Here is a 14774-nt window from a genome sequence, read left to right as displayed (position 1 = left end):
GAATATCATACATTATTTGTCTGTTTATCCAAGAGCAAAAAATATTTGTTAGAGATGAATAACAATCAATTACTGATTGCAGTTAGTAGAAAGCCAGTAAGTCATTTCCCTCATACAATCCAGCTGAAGGTTCAGAGAGGATGTTGTACCTAAAAATGCAAAGGCCTTAGTATTTTTTGTCTACATGGTTCTGTTAAAAAGGAACAACTTCCCTTTCACTATCCATTCTATCTTCTGCTGTTTTCATACTTCCACTGATTATTCTAAATGTACTCAAAAAGCTTGTGTCACTTCTTGAAAAGCAGCAATGCCAGGGCCCCAGCATTCCCTGCAGAGCAGATGTTATCTCTCTCCTTCAGGGCAGTCCCTGAAAACCTCTGTTTGACAGCTCTGTGCTGGTGCAAGACTGACTCCCTCTGTTTTTGTTTTTTTTTCCTGTTATACTGAAGAATGATATGGAGCTATAAAAAATTGCTAAAATAATAGCAGGTGTTCAGTGGTGAAATGCATCTTGCATGCTGTGTTTTTTTTTTTTTTTTTTTTAAACTATACTGCATTCAAACAGGTGAAAATTACCCATGGGGGCCTTCACACTACTGGTCTGGTACTGAGCTTCAGATGGCAACTAGGAAGGTCATAAACAGAACTTTTTAGAAGCTATTAACATAGATAGATACCTGTGAGCTGGACTGGGATCCAAACCAATACGTAACACCAAGTTGGAGGCCTCTGTCTGTCTGTGCTGCCCTTGGTCTCAGCCACACACAGTCTCAGAGGTAAGCCATCCCCAGAGTGCCCTCAGCCTGCACTGCTGGCTGCAGACTGAGCCCGTCTGCCAGCCTCACCATAACCTTGCCTGAAGTCGTGCACTTCAGCCTGTGACCATAGCACTGGAATCTTACTTGGCTTTCTCTAGCCTGAAGTCACCTGCTGGCCTGAGTCCTAAAGTTTGGCTGGGTTCACTCAGAGGCCTTGCTTTCAGCCATGCCAGCTAGATGTAGCAAAAGTCAGATATGTCTCCAAACATTTTATTAGTGCAAAGGTTCCTACACGTTTCTTCTCTCATCTCAGTGCCAAGTTACATCCGTGTCCTGCCCACAACATTCATCTTAACCACTCTCTTAGCACAGTGCTGCCTAATTCACCAAATACTGACTGTAAATACTCAGTATATTGGATTCTTCCCCAGTCCTGTCCCATAGCCATCAACTAGCCCAAATCCTACACCAAGTCTGGGACTGTTCATGGCCTGCCCAGCTACTTCAGTGGCTTCATACATACCCTCAGCTCCATTTCCTTCTAGTTCACATTCTAACATAATAATGGGTAGTAGGTATTTACTAGAATTATGCAAAATTATCATGTAATGTGCTCTACCAGTTTTAAACAGCATCATATCTAACATCAAGTCTCATACTGCTCATAACCTAAGCACTGAATGGCTTACTGGTAGGTTACCAATAGGTCACCTATGGCTCACCCTTTTGCTATCCTGCAATCACCAGACGAATACATCATAAGTCTACCACTCAACCACATGCTGCTTATTCTGAAACTCTAGAGATTATCTACTGGCTCCAAACCCCAGCCCAAGGACGTTGATTGATATTATTTCTCTTTGCTCTTTCTTGGTTCCAATCCCATCTACAGCTTCATTTAACTCCTTCCAAAAAAGCTGCTGATTGGCCAAGTGCAAACACTGGCTCAACACAGGCTGTCAAAGTATAATGTCATTTCAGCTCTTTGTGGAGGTCAAGATTTCACAATTCTCACATGTGTTAAACTATACTTCAGTACAATTGTACAAAAAGGCAGTACAGAGTAAAAAACAAAAACCTCTATTCAAAATAGAATCTGCATTGGAACACTTAGGAGAAGTCTGCCAAACGAAGAATCCAAATTTGTTCCTATTCTGAAATAAAATAGCTAAAGTTTTAAGATTTTCTCCCTATCTACAAGGAAGGCCTAAAATTGCTTTTATTTGGTTTCCTAAAGAAAATAGCTTTTATTATTGACCTGCCCTGTCCAATTACCTTCATACCTTTTGAACGCATTCAATTTCAATCTGAATTGTCACAAAGACTAAATTCTAAAGTGCTGTGAAAACGGATTAGAAGCAGGTGAGCCAAATGAGTTTCTTACAGCAAATAGCAGAGAGGCAGAGCTCAGCTGTACGAGATTTTACCCAGCAACAACTGCTGATTCAGCCAGAGCACGGTCCTGATAAGAAATAGCACTTATGTGTTTTTAGATGAACCATAATCCATACTGTCTCAGGTCTGACATGTCTGTCAGAAGATACAGAAAACAGAATCATAGAACTCATAGAATCACTAAGGTTGGAAAAACTAGTAATACCATCTAGTCCAACCATTGACGCACACCTGTGACTGCTCTAGATCATATTACAGTGCAACATTCACCCTCCATCACATCCCTGGGCAGCCTGTGCCAGTGCCTCACCACTCTGAGAAGAAACTTTTCCTAGTATCTGTCATGAACCTCCTCTGGTGTAACTGAAGGCCATCCCCTCTCATCCTATTGTTGTTATCTGGGAAAAAGGGGGGGTGAAAAGCGTCAGGGAAGAATGGTGAAGGAGGTGACTGCTTAGGAAGTTTGGTTTCATTTGTTTCAAAGAAAGTCCCAGGGGCTGGGACTCTCAGAAAAAAAATATCGTAAAGTTATAGGAGTGAGCAGCACTAAACATAACAGCAAAACAGTGGTAAGTACTGTTTTATTTTATGCCTCCTAGCACAATGCAGACTGTCCTTAGTCAGGGCTTTTACATGCAGTTGTTTTTAGTAATATCATCTTATATGAGAAAAGTAGAATCATAGAAGGGCTTGAGTTGGAAGAGAGCTTAAAGATTATCTAGTTCCAACCCTTAAATAATAGTAGTAGAAAGGAGCTCTTGCTCGACTCTCCTGCTATGATTACCTAAAATCACAGCAGAGGGAGCAGTATTTGCAACTGAGGTTCTGGCAGGAAGCAATAATGGCACAGGGCTCAATTTTTCTGCTCATGTGAGTCGTATTCCCTGGCAAAAAAACAGACTCTGCTGTCTGCAGTTTGCAGAGAGCAGCCGAGGGAAGCAAAACAATCTTCCAAGGTGGTCGGCCAGGAGTGGCCAAGGGCAGCTGAAGGGGAGGAAGTGCTGAGTTAAACCTCTGTAGAACTGGCAGAAATGCCAAGGGGACAGCATCTCTGCTTCTGACAAACCTTCAGCTGCTTCCTCTCTGCCGACAGGGCTTCAGGCAGGGCTTTTCTCTCTCCTCCAGTGACGATAGCTTCTCCTCTGCTTTCATTGGTCTGCTTGTGTCTGCGTCCCTTTCCTGTGGAAATTGGAGATATGGGCAGGAGAAAAGACATATTTGGTAATGTTTCTCTTCAAAGCATCTTTTTCACAAGGCTGCCTCAGCTGCAAAATGTTAAGGAGAAAAAAAAGCTCTTGGAACTAATTCCAGACAGACCCTAATGCCTACAAATTTGTTCAAGTAAGCCAAGTCGAGAAAGGCAAAACATGAAGAAGGTTCATTATTTGACTGCTAGGGACACTCAAATAACCAGACAGGCCAGTACTTAAGATCTTCGTATTTCAGACGTCTCGTCTTTCATATCCTTCCTCATCCTGTACTCCCACCCTGCTCACTTCTTACATTTCCCTTCATCTCCAGTAAATCCGCTGCCTTTAAAATTGTTTATAGAACATATAAAACATGAAAATATTCCTTAAAATATCTACAGGGAAATAGGCTGTTCATCTAATCATCTACTCGGTGGTGTATTTGCAGATCCCCTAATTGCCTCAGCTTGCCTGACTTATTTATTTTTTACTTTCCAGAAAGCCCAAAAGAGCTTTTTGTCTTGTTTTGATAACATTTGACTGTGGGGATGCTGTGGAGAGTAGGATGCTGGGGGGAGGTCTCTGATTCATCTTTCTGCCAGAACTGTTCTCACGGCAGGAGGTGTAGGGACTGAGCTCAATTTCAAGGTTTTATGAGGAGTTATATCCCCCCGATATTTTAGAGCATCATAGAACTGCTAAACCAACAGCCATCATCCCAGACAAGAAAGAAGGGTTACATTCTCTTAATTCATTACACACCCAGGATACCCTATATACATATAGAGAAGCAAGTACTGAATTTATCCATTTAATTTTTTATTTTATTTTATTTTTTTTGCTATGCCAAAACAATTCAAAAAATCATCTAAATTCCCTTTTAGCAGGGACTACTCACAAATGTACAGGAATAAAGGTGCAGGGGATACTTTCAGTCTAACCAGTATTTTTTCAGGATTACCTGTAACAATTCAATTGCTTCTCAAAGGATTTTTGAAAGTAATAAATTTGCCTTCTCATTCTACTTATGACTTAACACTCTAAAATAGCCTACCAGTGATACCTGGATATTATAGTCCTTCCCTTATTTTGTTTTCTTCAAGACTTGATTGTTTCTGAGATGCAAATTTAATACAGCTTTTAATGCCCACTATGGTTATTTGAACATGTAATCTGATCTTGTGTATAAATGCAAGCCACAGAAATGGATTGTTTGGCTAACAAATAGTAGATTTTACAGTACGACCAAGTAACTGTCTGCAGCTGCAAAGTTACATAAAATGTAGTTTTTTCCTTCTTCCTCTAGTGGGCTGATGAAGAAACTGTTGTCTAGAAATTATTTTGTAAGAATGCTGTTTGTAGTATGAGTAGCATAGGCAGAAATACAAGAAAAGCTCCAGGGCTGCCAAAAATCTCATTTTTTTGGAAGAAAAGCCCTTGGGCTTTGAGAAATTACTGTAGGAAAAATGTTATTTAAGTGAGATAATTTCTGTCTCACTACAAAATAATTATTCCCTGACATCTATTCCCTGACATCAAAGATATTTTGTAGCCCTCCCCCCCCCCCCCCCCCCAGCCATCTTTGCTAAGGACAGGCAGTGTGGCATTGCTTCTTATTTCTGGCTCTGCAAATTCCTTTCCCCAGCACAGATTGCAGAGTTTGGGGAGCAACTGAAAGTCTCAGGTCATTCAAAAAAACTGACAGCTTATGGCTGGTCTGAAATCCTGCCTTATTTGTTACCCTCAATACTTCCACCCTATAGGAGATGCAAAAGGGGTATTTTCTCACTCTTCCACCATAAAGTTGTAAAACAGCTTTTTATCTGAGTGTAAGGCTATCTGTAACTATTGAACTAAGGATGCCAATGGGAGCTCTGCCATACCTACCTTGCTTATCACAGTTCCTTGTTACACAGCAGTGGCTGTGGTATATCCTCCTCCCTATTCACTATACAGTTTGACAAAGGATATGGACTTGTTACTGTTGCAGTCAGAGACAAAATTTCTCCTTTCTTTCTGAAGTAAGAAAGCTGGATAAGCCTAGATACTTATTTGCAGCTAAATGTCCCACAAACCATGACAGTTTTATGAAAGGAAACCAGTTTAATGGGAATAAATGCTGATACCTATTTTTTTAATCTCATGAATCATTGTGTCACACCTTTCTTCTCTTACTCTCTGCAATCCAGGGTCTCTCACTGCATACTCTATTTCTGACAATCCAATCCACTGAAAGCAAGGGAATCACTCAGCATTTGCAGGAGTGAAAACCACCACTCAGCACGTGTTAGTGGTATATACAGAATGTAAACCTCTGTGTGTACAGGATGTGATCTGGCTCACATACTAACACCAATATATGAGCAGGTCATGTGAAAAACAAGACTGAGCAACCTGATGGCAGTCTTGGGTTACAGAAGCAGGTTGAGAGAACTGATTATTTCCCTCTGCATGGCACTTACAAGGGCTGCACCTTAAGAGCTGGGTCCTGTTTTGGGTTTACTCTGGTACAAGAAAGGTATGAATAGATTAGAGCAAATCCAGCGCAAGTCCACTGAACTGGACAGGGATCTGGATGACAGAACGTGCAAGAAGCAGCTGAGAAAGACACGTTCATCATAAAGAAGAACAACTCAGGAGTGCCTGACTGACATCAACAACTACTTAAAAAAATAGAAGATAGAGCCAGAATCTCCCTGTAGTGCACAATTACAACGAAGCAGCAGTAAGAGATTGAAAAGAATAATCAAATTTGCAAAATACATGAAATACCTCTAAGAAATTGGAAATAGTGATGTCTGGAGACATATCCTGAGATCTCAGCAGATTTTGGTGCCTTTGGTTTACCTGAATTTACCAATATTGTACATAGCTATAAGTAGTGTTTCCTATCAAATGGTGTATCCTAATATGGGCTTTCCAAGTCACTGGAAAATAGATTAAAGCATTGAATGATGACTACTCTGTGTTTATACTTACAATTTTTTTTTTTTTAATAATCCACTTAGGTCAAAATATTTTTCTGACTGATGGTGTACCTCTTTAGAATGATAATATATAAATCTGGGGGTCTGCTTGATGAGTGTAGATTGTCTCCAGACAGTTAAGATAATCTGGAGAAACCAGACAGCTCCTATAAACCAAACAAGAAATTCTCTCACATAGTACTTGTTTACTTGAATGAGGAACTTTTGAAGCTTTACACATTTATTCCACAATTTGGCAGCAGTGGGCACAAAAACCGGAACAAACTGACCTTTCTGACTTTTATCAAAGACAACCTCTGTCCTTTTTTTGCTGTCTTGTTGCCTCTGGACTTCACTCCCTAGAGAAAATAGGACTGCTCCATTTCATGTTTCCTTCCATTATTCCCCTTCCTTCAGTTTGTTTCATATCACATTCTGCACCTGTTTTGAAAAGGCAAGATATTCCTCACTCCTGGGAGAGCCAGATGGAACCTGAGCCATGGCATCTTTGTTGTGCAGGGTGACAGAAATAGCTGCCATCAAATAAGCTGTTTAGCTAAACACAGGCGGTCTCTTCATGATGAGAGATGACTTCAGAGAACAGGCAATGTCACACACACACAAAAGCAAGTAAATTGTGAGCCTGAAAATTCTGCTGTAACCTGTAACTCTATGGGAGATAGCCTTGCTGTGAAAACAAGATGTGCAAGCAGCAGTCACAGGGGTATGGGGTAACCACGAATTGTGCCCTTTCCAAATATAAGTTTGGTGAAAGCTCTGGAACTTTGTGCAGATCTTTGCAAAAGCTGATACTTTGGTTTCCTGAGCTGATTTCTTTAACTCAAGCAAGCAGGGATATTCTTTCTATCTGAAATTCATCATCACATAAAGGTGTGGAATTCAAACTGGGTTCATGATCTGACATGAAAATTGTCAGTATTACTGCTTAGGAGTCTGTAACTGGTGTGTTGTCTGCTGAAGGACAGTGTGTGGCATTTCAACAGTGCTCTCCATAGCCCTGAAAACTGCTGCACTCCTGTGAATAAGTGTTACTTATTCAAATATCCAAAGCAGTAAAAATACATTGTTAGCTCCCTGATTTAAGTGCTGAGCAGTACATCTGGAAATCTCTGAACAGCATTTCTGTCTAATTCCATAGTGTTCAGAGGTCACCAGGACAGTCATAACTTGCAGTGGAAGACTGAATACATTTGTTATAAAAATGACAACTATTAATGCATTAAGTTTCTATCAAACCTTCTCCTTCTATGTCTGTGTAACTTTCATAGAATTGTAGAATTGCTCAGGCTGGAAAAGATCGTAAATATCATTGAGTCCAACTACAACCTAACCATACTACCCTATCTCTAACAACCCTCCACTAAATCGCGTCCCTGAGCACCACACCTAAATAGGTTTTAAACACATTCACCTCCCTGGGGTACCTATTCCAGTGCTTAACAACCCTTTCTGTAAAGAAGCTTTTCCTGATATTCAACCTAAACTTACCCTGGTACAACCTGAGGCCATTTCTCCTCATCCTGTCACCAGTGAGAAGAGACCAACCCCACTCTCACTGTAAGCACCTCTCAGATATTGGAAGAGAGCAATAACATCTCCCCTCAGCCTCCTTTTCCCCAGACTGAACATCCCCAGTTCCTTCAGTCGCTCCTCATAGGGCACATTCTCCAAGCCCTTCATCAGCCTTGTTACCCTTCTTTGGACCTGCTCCAGCACCTCAAAATGAATTTAACATGTAATGATCAGAATGTCCTGTCAGCAAAAATTTAGGATATAAAAAAAGGTTATTCATTTCATTTCTTTTAAGAAGTTACCTACAAGTCAAATACAGCAGCGTCAATTCCTGGTTTATTACTAGCCTCAGGAAAGGTGTTGGACAACAGGAAACACAATAAGTTGAAATGGAGTTTTGAATTTTTGCTTTTTTTTTTAATTATCTGGAGGGAAAAGAAAGGGAGAAATAGTAACAACATCATTATAAGTACAGAAATAAAGACTGTAGAAGTTTCAGAGTTTGAGCCCTTAAGTCCTACTTGTTAAATTGTTGCACACCAAAGAGTTTTTTAACTAGCAGAACATCACTCTGTATTTGCTTCAGAAAAGGAATACAAATCACAAAGTTTTGTTATAAAATTTGTTGACATTGGAATGATGCACGTACTATAGAGTACTTGAAATTGAATTGTCTGCAGGCTTTTAAATTATAGCAAAGTCACATAATCATGGTGGTACAATGCAGACCTTGTTTTTTTCTTTGGAATGTAATCTAAATTTAAACAGTCTGTTTCCCCATTTTGCTTGTTGTCATCCAATATGGAAAATAACACCTTAAATTATGCCTAGGCCAGGCAAAAAAAAGATGACACTCCTTTGGATTTTCTCATTTTCCCAGGAAACAAAATATGTATGTCCTTGACCAGTTTGAATTGTCACTCTATGTCTTTTTAATTTTTTTCCTGTGAATTAAAAAGCTTTCAGATACACACACATATGCTGTGAAAGGTAATGAAAGTTAGCGTCATCACATGAAAGGTACTATAGAACCACAAAGTATTCTTTCATAGTACAACTTATTGATGTTGTTTCTTTTCCACCTGCCAGATTCAGATGCTATGGTATGCAATAATTTAAATTTATAAGAATAAAATTAATTGTACTTCAGTGTATTTTAAAATCTATTTGTTGTATTACTACAAAAACCTCAAACAGGATATCTCTCTCAATTGTGAGTTGAGAAGCACAGCTAGCTGAGAAAGCTGTTCTGGTACCTTAAGAAAAGCCAGTTTTATTAAATGGAGACAAACACAAAGAAATGTTCAGTACAAATTATTTCTGACACAGGGCACACGTGTCCTGATGTAAAGGTTATTCTGTGGTGTAGTACATGAGTCTTTAGAATACACCTCTTGAACTTTTGAACAAATGTTTCTTTCACAATGGGATAATCCTATTAAGACATCCAGAGCATGGAAGGGGAGCCTAAGTATCCAAATAAGATAGCAGCAAAATTTTTGCATAATAGTACATCTTTGCTGTTTATATAAATAAAATATGATCCTTGGATCCAAAACCTTAGTGTTAATTTACTCAGAGCATGGAATTGTAGCCTTTGAGTAATTATTAGAATATTAATAAACTTGGCTGCCTTTATTACACATGGAAAGCAGATGGAAATGAAAATGCTGAGATAGCTGCTTACTTATTTAGGGCCTTTGGGCAATACACTATAATTTGTCAGAGTTCGAACTTTTGACCTTCAGCCATCATTAGAAGATAGCAAAAGGCTTTGGAAGTAGATAACATGAAGGGGCAAAAGGAAACAAGTATGGAAGAAAAATTCCAGAGTAGATGGTCACACAGCCACATAAGTGTTCTGACTTTGAGAGTTCTAGACTTTGTGAACAATGCAGAAATAGCAGGAATGGTAGCTTCTGTAAGTAATGAAGATAAGGAAGGAACAGATACAATTTTCTGGAAACAAGACTTGCTTTCCCAGTCACTTACCGAGGACCTACATTGTTTGTTTATCTTCTACATAATAATTATCAAGCTAGCTTTTAAAAACGCATTAGTACTGCATATAATCAATAAATATAAAGACATTATAATTATGAAATAAACAAAAGAGTTTGGCTAAGCAGGTTGTAATAACAAAAAGAGAATAGATAGAATGCTTACCCACATCCTGGGCTCACTGTAAAACTCCCCACTGGCAGTCAGCTCTTAAATGGGTATAGGAGAGGTGGAGCCAGGCTCCACCCCTTCCAGCAGCACAGGTGAATTGCCTTCACCTGTGCTCCTATGGCTGACTCATTGCTCGCCTCAGGTGATCAATCAGAGGTTCAGGCCGTGATTCAGCAGTCCCCATACATACGGTTTCTTCTCACGTTTATTCATTTTAAGTCTAAATGGCCAAAAAGTTGATAAGCCAAGCTGCAGCAAGGACTGACTGTGTGGGAGCAGTGGCAGTTGCTTTGGAGGATGAAACTCAGAGTCAAAGTGCATTTGAGATGTTATATTTTGTATTGCAGTCAATCATCAAATTCAATTATGAGGAAAAGAGATGAGTACCAGCAGACTTCATGGCAAATGAAGTAAAGTCAGAGCTCCGTACTCTAAGTAGCAGAGATGAACTGCCACTGTGCAAATTTTAACGTGGAGTTTAGCAAATGCTGCCATGAAATATTTTCTGCTTTGGCTGAGTGCATGCCAGGGCTCAGTGACATGACTGACCTGTCTGCTGTGAGAAGGCAAACAGGACAAGTTTATTCCAAGGCCCAGGTAAGAAGCGAAGCAATGTGCTGGTTTTGTTTTCTATCAGACTGTACAGGTATGCTATAGGAGATAGTCCTGGGTGCAGGACAGAGGAAGATGGCTACACACATACATCTAGAGCAGTTCATAACATGGGCCTTTATTGATTTAGTCAGCAGTCATGTTACATGAAACCTCATCATTAAAGTCTGTCTTTCTCAGTCTCTGAAAGCAGAAGCAGGCAATGATATATTAACGGTGTATCTCTTCAAAGTATTCTGCAGAGGGGCACACTAGAATCCCAGGCCATATGTGAACAAAATCCTTAACAAAAGGGAGCCATGCACTTTGAACTGTGGGCAGCTGGTGCAGCTGAGCAGTGGCCCAAAGTCAGTTAAAGGGGTGCTTTACTCTGTGACAAGGGAGGAAAATGAAGATGAGACTCGTGTCCTCATTTCATTCCTTGGCCAGGCCCAGGCTAAATATGAAATTGTTGCCTCAGCGTATTTTTTATAATACTGTGACTAATTCTTCTTACAGTTCTATTCCAAAAATTTGTTTATAACAGTGAGACCATGAAGGAAAAGGAATTTTGCTACTTACACTTAAATACATTCTTCATTCTTGCTGCTAGGCAATCACAGACTGGAGTAGCAACACTGGAAGATCAGTTCCCAGGAGATACATATCAATGTGTATCTGCTAAACAATATAAAGTATTAGATGTCATTTCCTCTGTTTGAGTGGCATTCCTGACTAGCTCAACTTACCTCTTCTCCATATCATAATGGCAAGCCTACACATTCTCTCATTCTCTAAAGGGATGACAATATTTAAAAGTACTCACTGCTTCATCCTACATACGCTTTGGTTCCCACTGCCACCCTCACTTCAGACTTAATCACGTGGATCAATGTTTGTATTCTTTTGGCAAAATTACTGAAAGCATTTCAACTATCTGACTGAACACAATGTCTCGTTACTAATGAATGCTATCTTCAGGTATCAGTTCCTTTCTTTAAAGTGCTTCTGCGAGGTGTCATTTTAGCTGGTCTGAGGACTCAAATCCGTAGCTCACCCCGAGCTACCAAGACTTCATCTTGGCAGTCAAAGCTTCCCATATTGCCTTCATATGCATGCCATTCCTGGAAGGAGCAATTCCACAAATAGCACTAGCACATCTTTAAATCCCTAGCACATGTTTAAGCACATCTTTTCTGAGGAAAGCACATGCTTAAAATTAAGTGTGTGGCCTAAGTACTTTGATGAATAATGATGCTTTCCTAAATTGGGGACAGTAGGAAAGAGAGTCTGATAGCCATGTCCAAAAGCCAGCTGAGATTGTTTCAGTGATGTGGGTACCGTTTGGCTCTGTACCAAAGCTAACAAGATGTCTCCTGTAAATCACTAAGTAACTGTCAATTAGTAATGTGTGCTGGCTGTTTGAAACTTGCCATACATTTACTTTGCTAACTGAAATTTTACTTCTGGTTTAGTTTCTTCCTTCTTGTTTTTTTTTTTTTTTTTTTTTCTTTATAGTACAAGGTTGGTCAAAAGCGAGTGGAATGAAAGAAGGACCTAACTCTTTGCAAGAGCCTCAATAAGGTTTCAGGGGAAGTTTCTGTTTGCTTTTTGTTTAATATTATTTTCCTAAATGTTTCCGAGACTGAGGAAAATGAACCTCAATCCTTTAATGAGTTTGGGCTTCCTGAGTTTTCCCCTTCCCTGCATCTGAAATACCTTTACCTACCTCTAGTCAAAAATGGAACTGTTTTGGGTTTTGTGGTTTCACCATCATTTCAGGATTTTATTCATTGACTGATGTTTACAGTCTCCCATCAAAGGTCAAAAAGGATCTTTCTTTCTGTCTTTTCAGTTTTTGTTTTCAAAAACGGAAGACGGGAAATTATCTTAGAAGAAAAATTACTTCTTAAATTAATCAAGCTATTATGATTGAGCCTGTTTGTTTGTCCATTTAAAAAAAAATGAAGCAGATCAGTTTTTGCCAAATAAAACACTCTCAGCTATTTCAATTACTGTTTTAACTGGCCAAGCCTGCCTGTTAGATTAGCCTTTAATCTGTACAAGAATGTAGTTTGGAAAAGATGAGACATGCACAAACTGAGGACTACGTTCATCACTTCAGCACATTCTGGTCCAAGTGTCATCCCATGACAGTGAAAGTAGCAGATCCTATGTCAGCTTCCTTCCATAGATTCCATGCAAGACACATTGCCTGCATCATTGTAAGAAAAAAATACTGAAAGTGAAAGCTGAAAAACTCTGCAAAGCAGGCATATTTAGAATTTTTCCCACATTATCAGAGCTGCTGTCAGGCTGTTTAGGAACTGCTACAAGAAAAATCCTGTGAATCTTAACAGAAAACCCTCTCCACAATTTTAAATAAGGATCTACTGTCTCCATTAATGTTTTCGATTGACAAAATTATACTGTGAATATGAACAAGTTGTAACTATGCTGAGCTCTCCTGTAATATAAGGTTTGCTCTGCTCAGAAGAAGGTCTGGCTTCTTACTATGTGCCCTGTCTAACCATTTAAGCTTGAGATAAAAATTGAAGTTAGAAAAAAAGCCCAACCATATTACTGCATTTTGGGCAAACAAAATTGTTTTACAGCAAATCACAGAAGTAGAGACCTTAAAATATTTGCAGCAGTCTTCCCTTCTGCCACAGACTTCCTGCATTTTAGGCACATTTTAGACCTGCTTATGTGTAAATGCTAAGATCCCTCTGATATATCTTGTCTATATTTTCAGTTTATTTTGTGTATGAATATGGACAAATGTTATTCTTGAATAAAGCGAGAGAAATTATGTGGAAAATTATAACATTTGTACAGGAGTTATTGAGTCTATTGCATTAACTCAAGGCCTAGAGATGTGCTTTGCCAGCCCGACTTGCTGTCCAGTGTGACTTTTTTCCCCTCCCTTTTTTTGCTGCTTTCTTAGAAGATTATGGCTCTATCTTCCCTTTTTAACAATAACCTGGAAAGATATCATAGAATGATAGAATGATTTGGGTTGGAAGGGACATTCAAGATCATCTAGTACAAACTCCCCTGCTGTAAGCAGGGACACCTGCCACTAGACCAAGTTGCTCAGAGCCTCATCCAGCCTGGCCTTGAATGTCTCCAGGAAGGGGACATCTACTATCTGTCTGGACAGTGTGTTCCAGTGTCTCACCACTCTCGCAGTAAAAAATTTCTTCCTAACATCTAATCTAAATCTACCATCTTCCAGTTTAAAACCATTTCTCCTGTCCTGTCGCTATCTGCCCTTATAAAAAAAATCCCTCCCCAGCTTTCCTGTAGGTCCCCTTCAGGTACTGGAAGGCTGCTATAATGTCTCCTTGGAGCCTTCTCTTCTCCAAGCTGAAGAGACCCAGCTCTCTCAGCCTGTCCTCATAGGGGAGCTGCTCTAACCCTCTGATCATCATTGTGGCTCTCTGCTGGATCTACTGTAACAACTCCATGTCCTTCTTGTGTTGGGGGGCCCAGAACTAGATGCAGTACTCTAGGTGTGGTCTCATGAGAGCAGAGTAGAGGGGCAGAATCACCTCTCACAACCTGCTGGTCATGCTTCGTTTGATGCAACCCAGGATACAGTTGGCCTTCTGTGTTGCAAGCACACATTGCTGGCTCATGTTGAGTCTTTCATCAACCGTCGTCCCCAAATTCTTCTTCTCAGGGCTGCTCTCAAGCCATTCTCTGCCTAGCCTGTATCTGTGCTTCGGAATGCCCTGACCCAGGTGCAGGACCTTGCACTTGGCCTTGTTTAACTTCATGAAGTTGTCATGATCCCAACTCTCAAGCCTCTCCAGGTCCTCTGGGTGCTACCCCTTCCCTGTAGCATGTCAGCTGCACCACTCAGCTTGATGTCATCTACAAACTTGCTGAGGTTGCATTCAATCCCACTGTCCATGTTGCCTACAAAGATGTTAAATAACACCAGTCCCAACACCAGTCCCTGAGGAACACCACTTGTCACTGGTCTCTACTTGATCACTGAGCTAATTCCTTATCCAGCAAGTGGTCCATCCATCAAATCCATTTTTCTCCACTTTGGCAACGAGGATGCCAAGTGGAACAGTGTCAAATGCTTTGCACAAGTCCAGGTAGATGATGTCAGTTACTCTTCCTTTTCCACTGATGCTGTAACTCCATCATAAAAA

The 14774-nt window shown here is 40.0% G+C and overlaps 1 long non-coding RNA gene across 1 annotated transcript in view; it reads right to left on the bottom strand.

Annotated features, from left to right (window-relative positions):
* Positions 1–2616: 2616 nt before the first annotated feature.
* The window catches only part of LOC109366119 (uncharacterized), a 46322-nt gene continuing 34164 nt past the window's right edge, over positions 2617–14774 (bottom strand). Inside the window, exons 6-7 of the long non-coding RNA XR_014881398.1 lie at positions 11188–11286; positions 2617–3332 (exon numbers count right to left, since the gene is read on the bottom strand). This is a non-coding gene — a long non-coding RNA (uncharacterized LOC109366119). The remainder of the gene's footprint in view (positions 3333–11187; positions 11287–14774) is intronic.

The sequence above is a fragment of the Meleagris gallopavo genome, chromosome 2, assembly GCF_905368555.1.
Source record: "Meleagris gallopavo chromosome 2, MGAL_WU_HG_1.1, whole genome shotgun sequence".
Lineage (NCBI taxonomy): Eukaryota > Metazoa > Chordata > Aves > Galliformes > Phasianidae > Meleagris > Meleagris gallopavo.
This window is presented reverse-complemented; position numbering and strand designations above follow the sequence as displayed.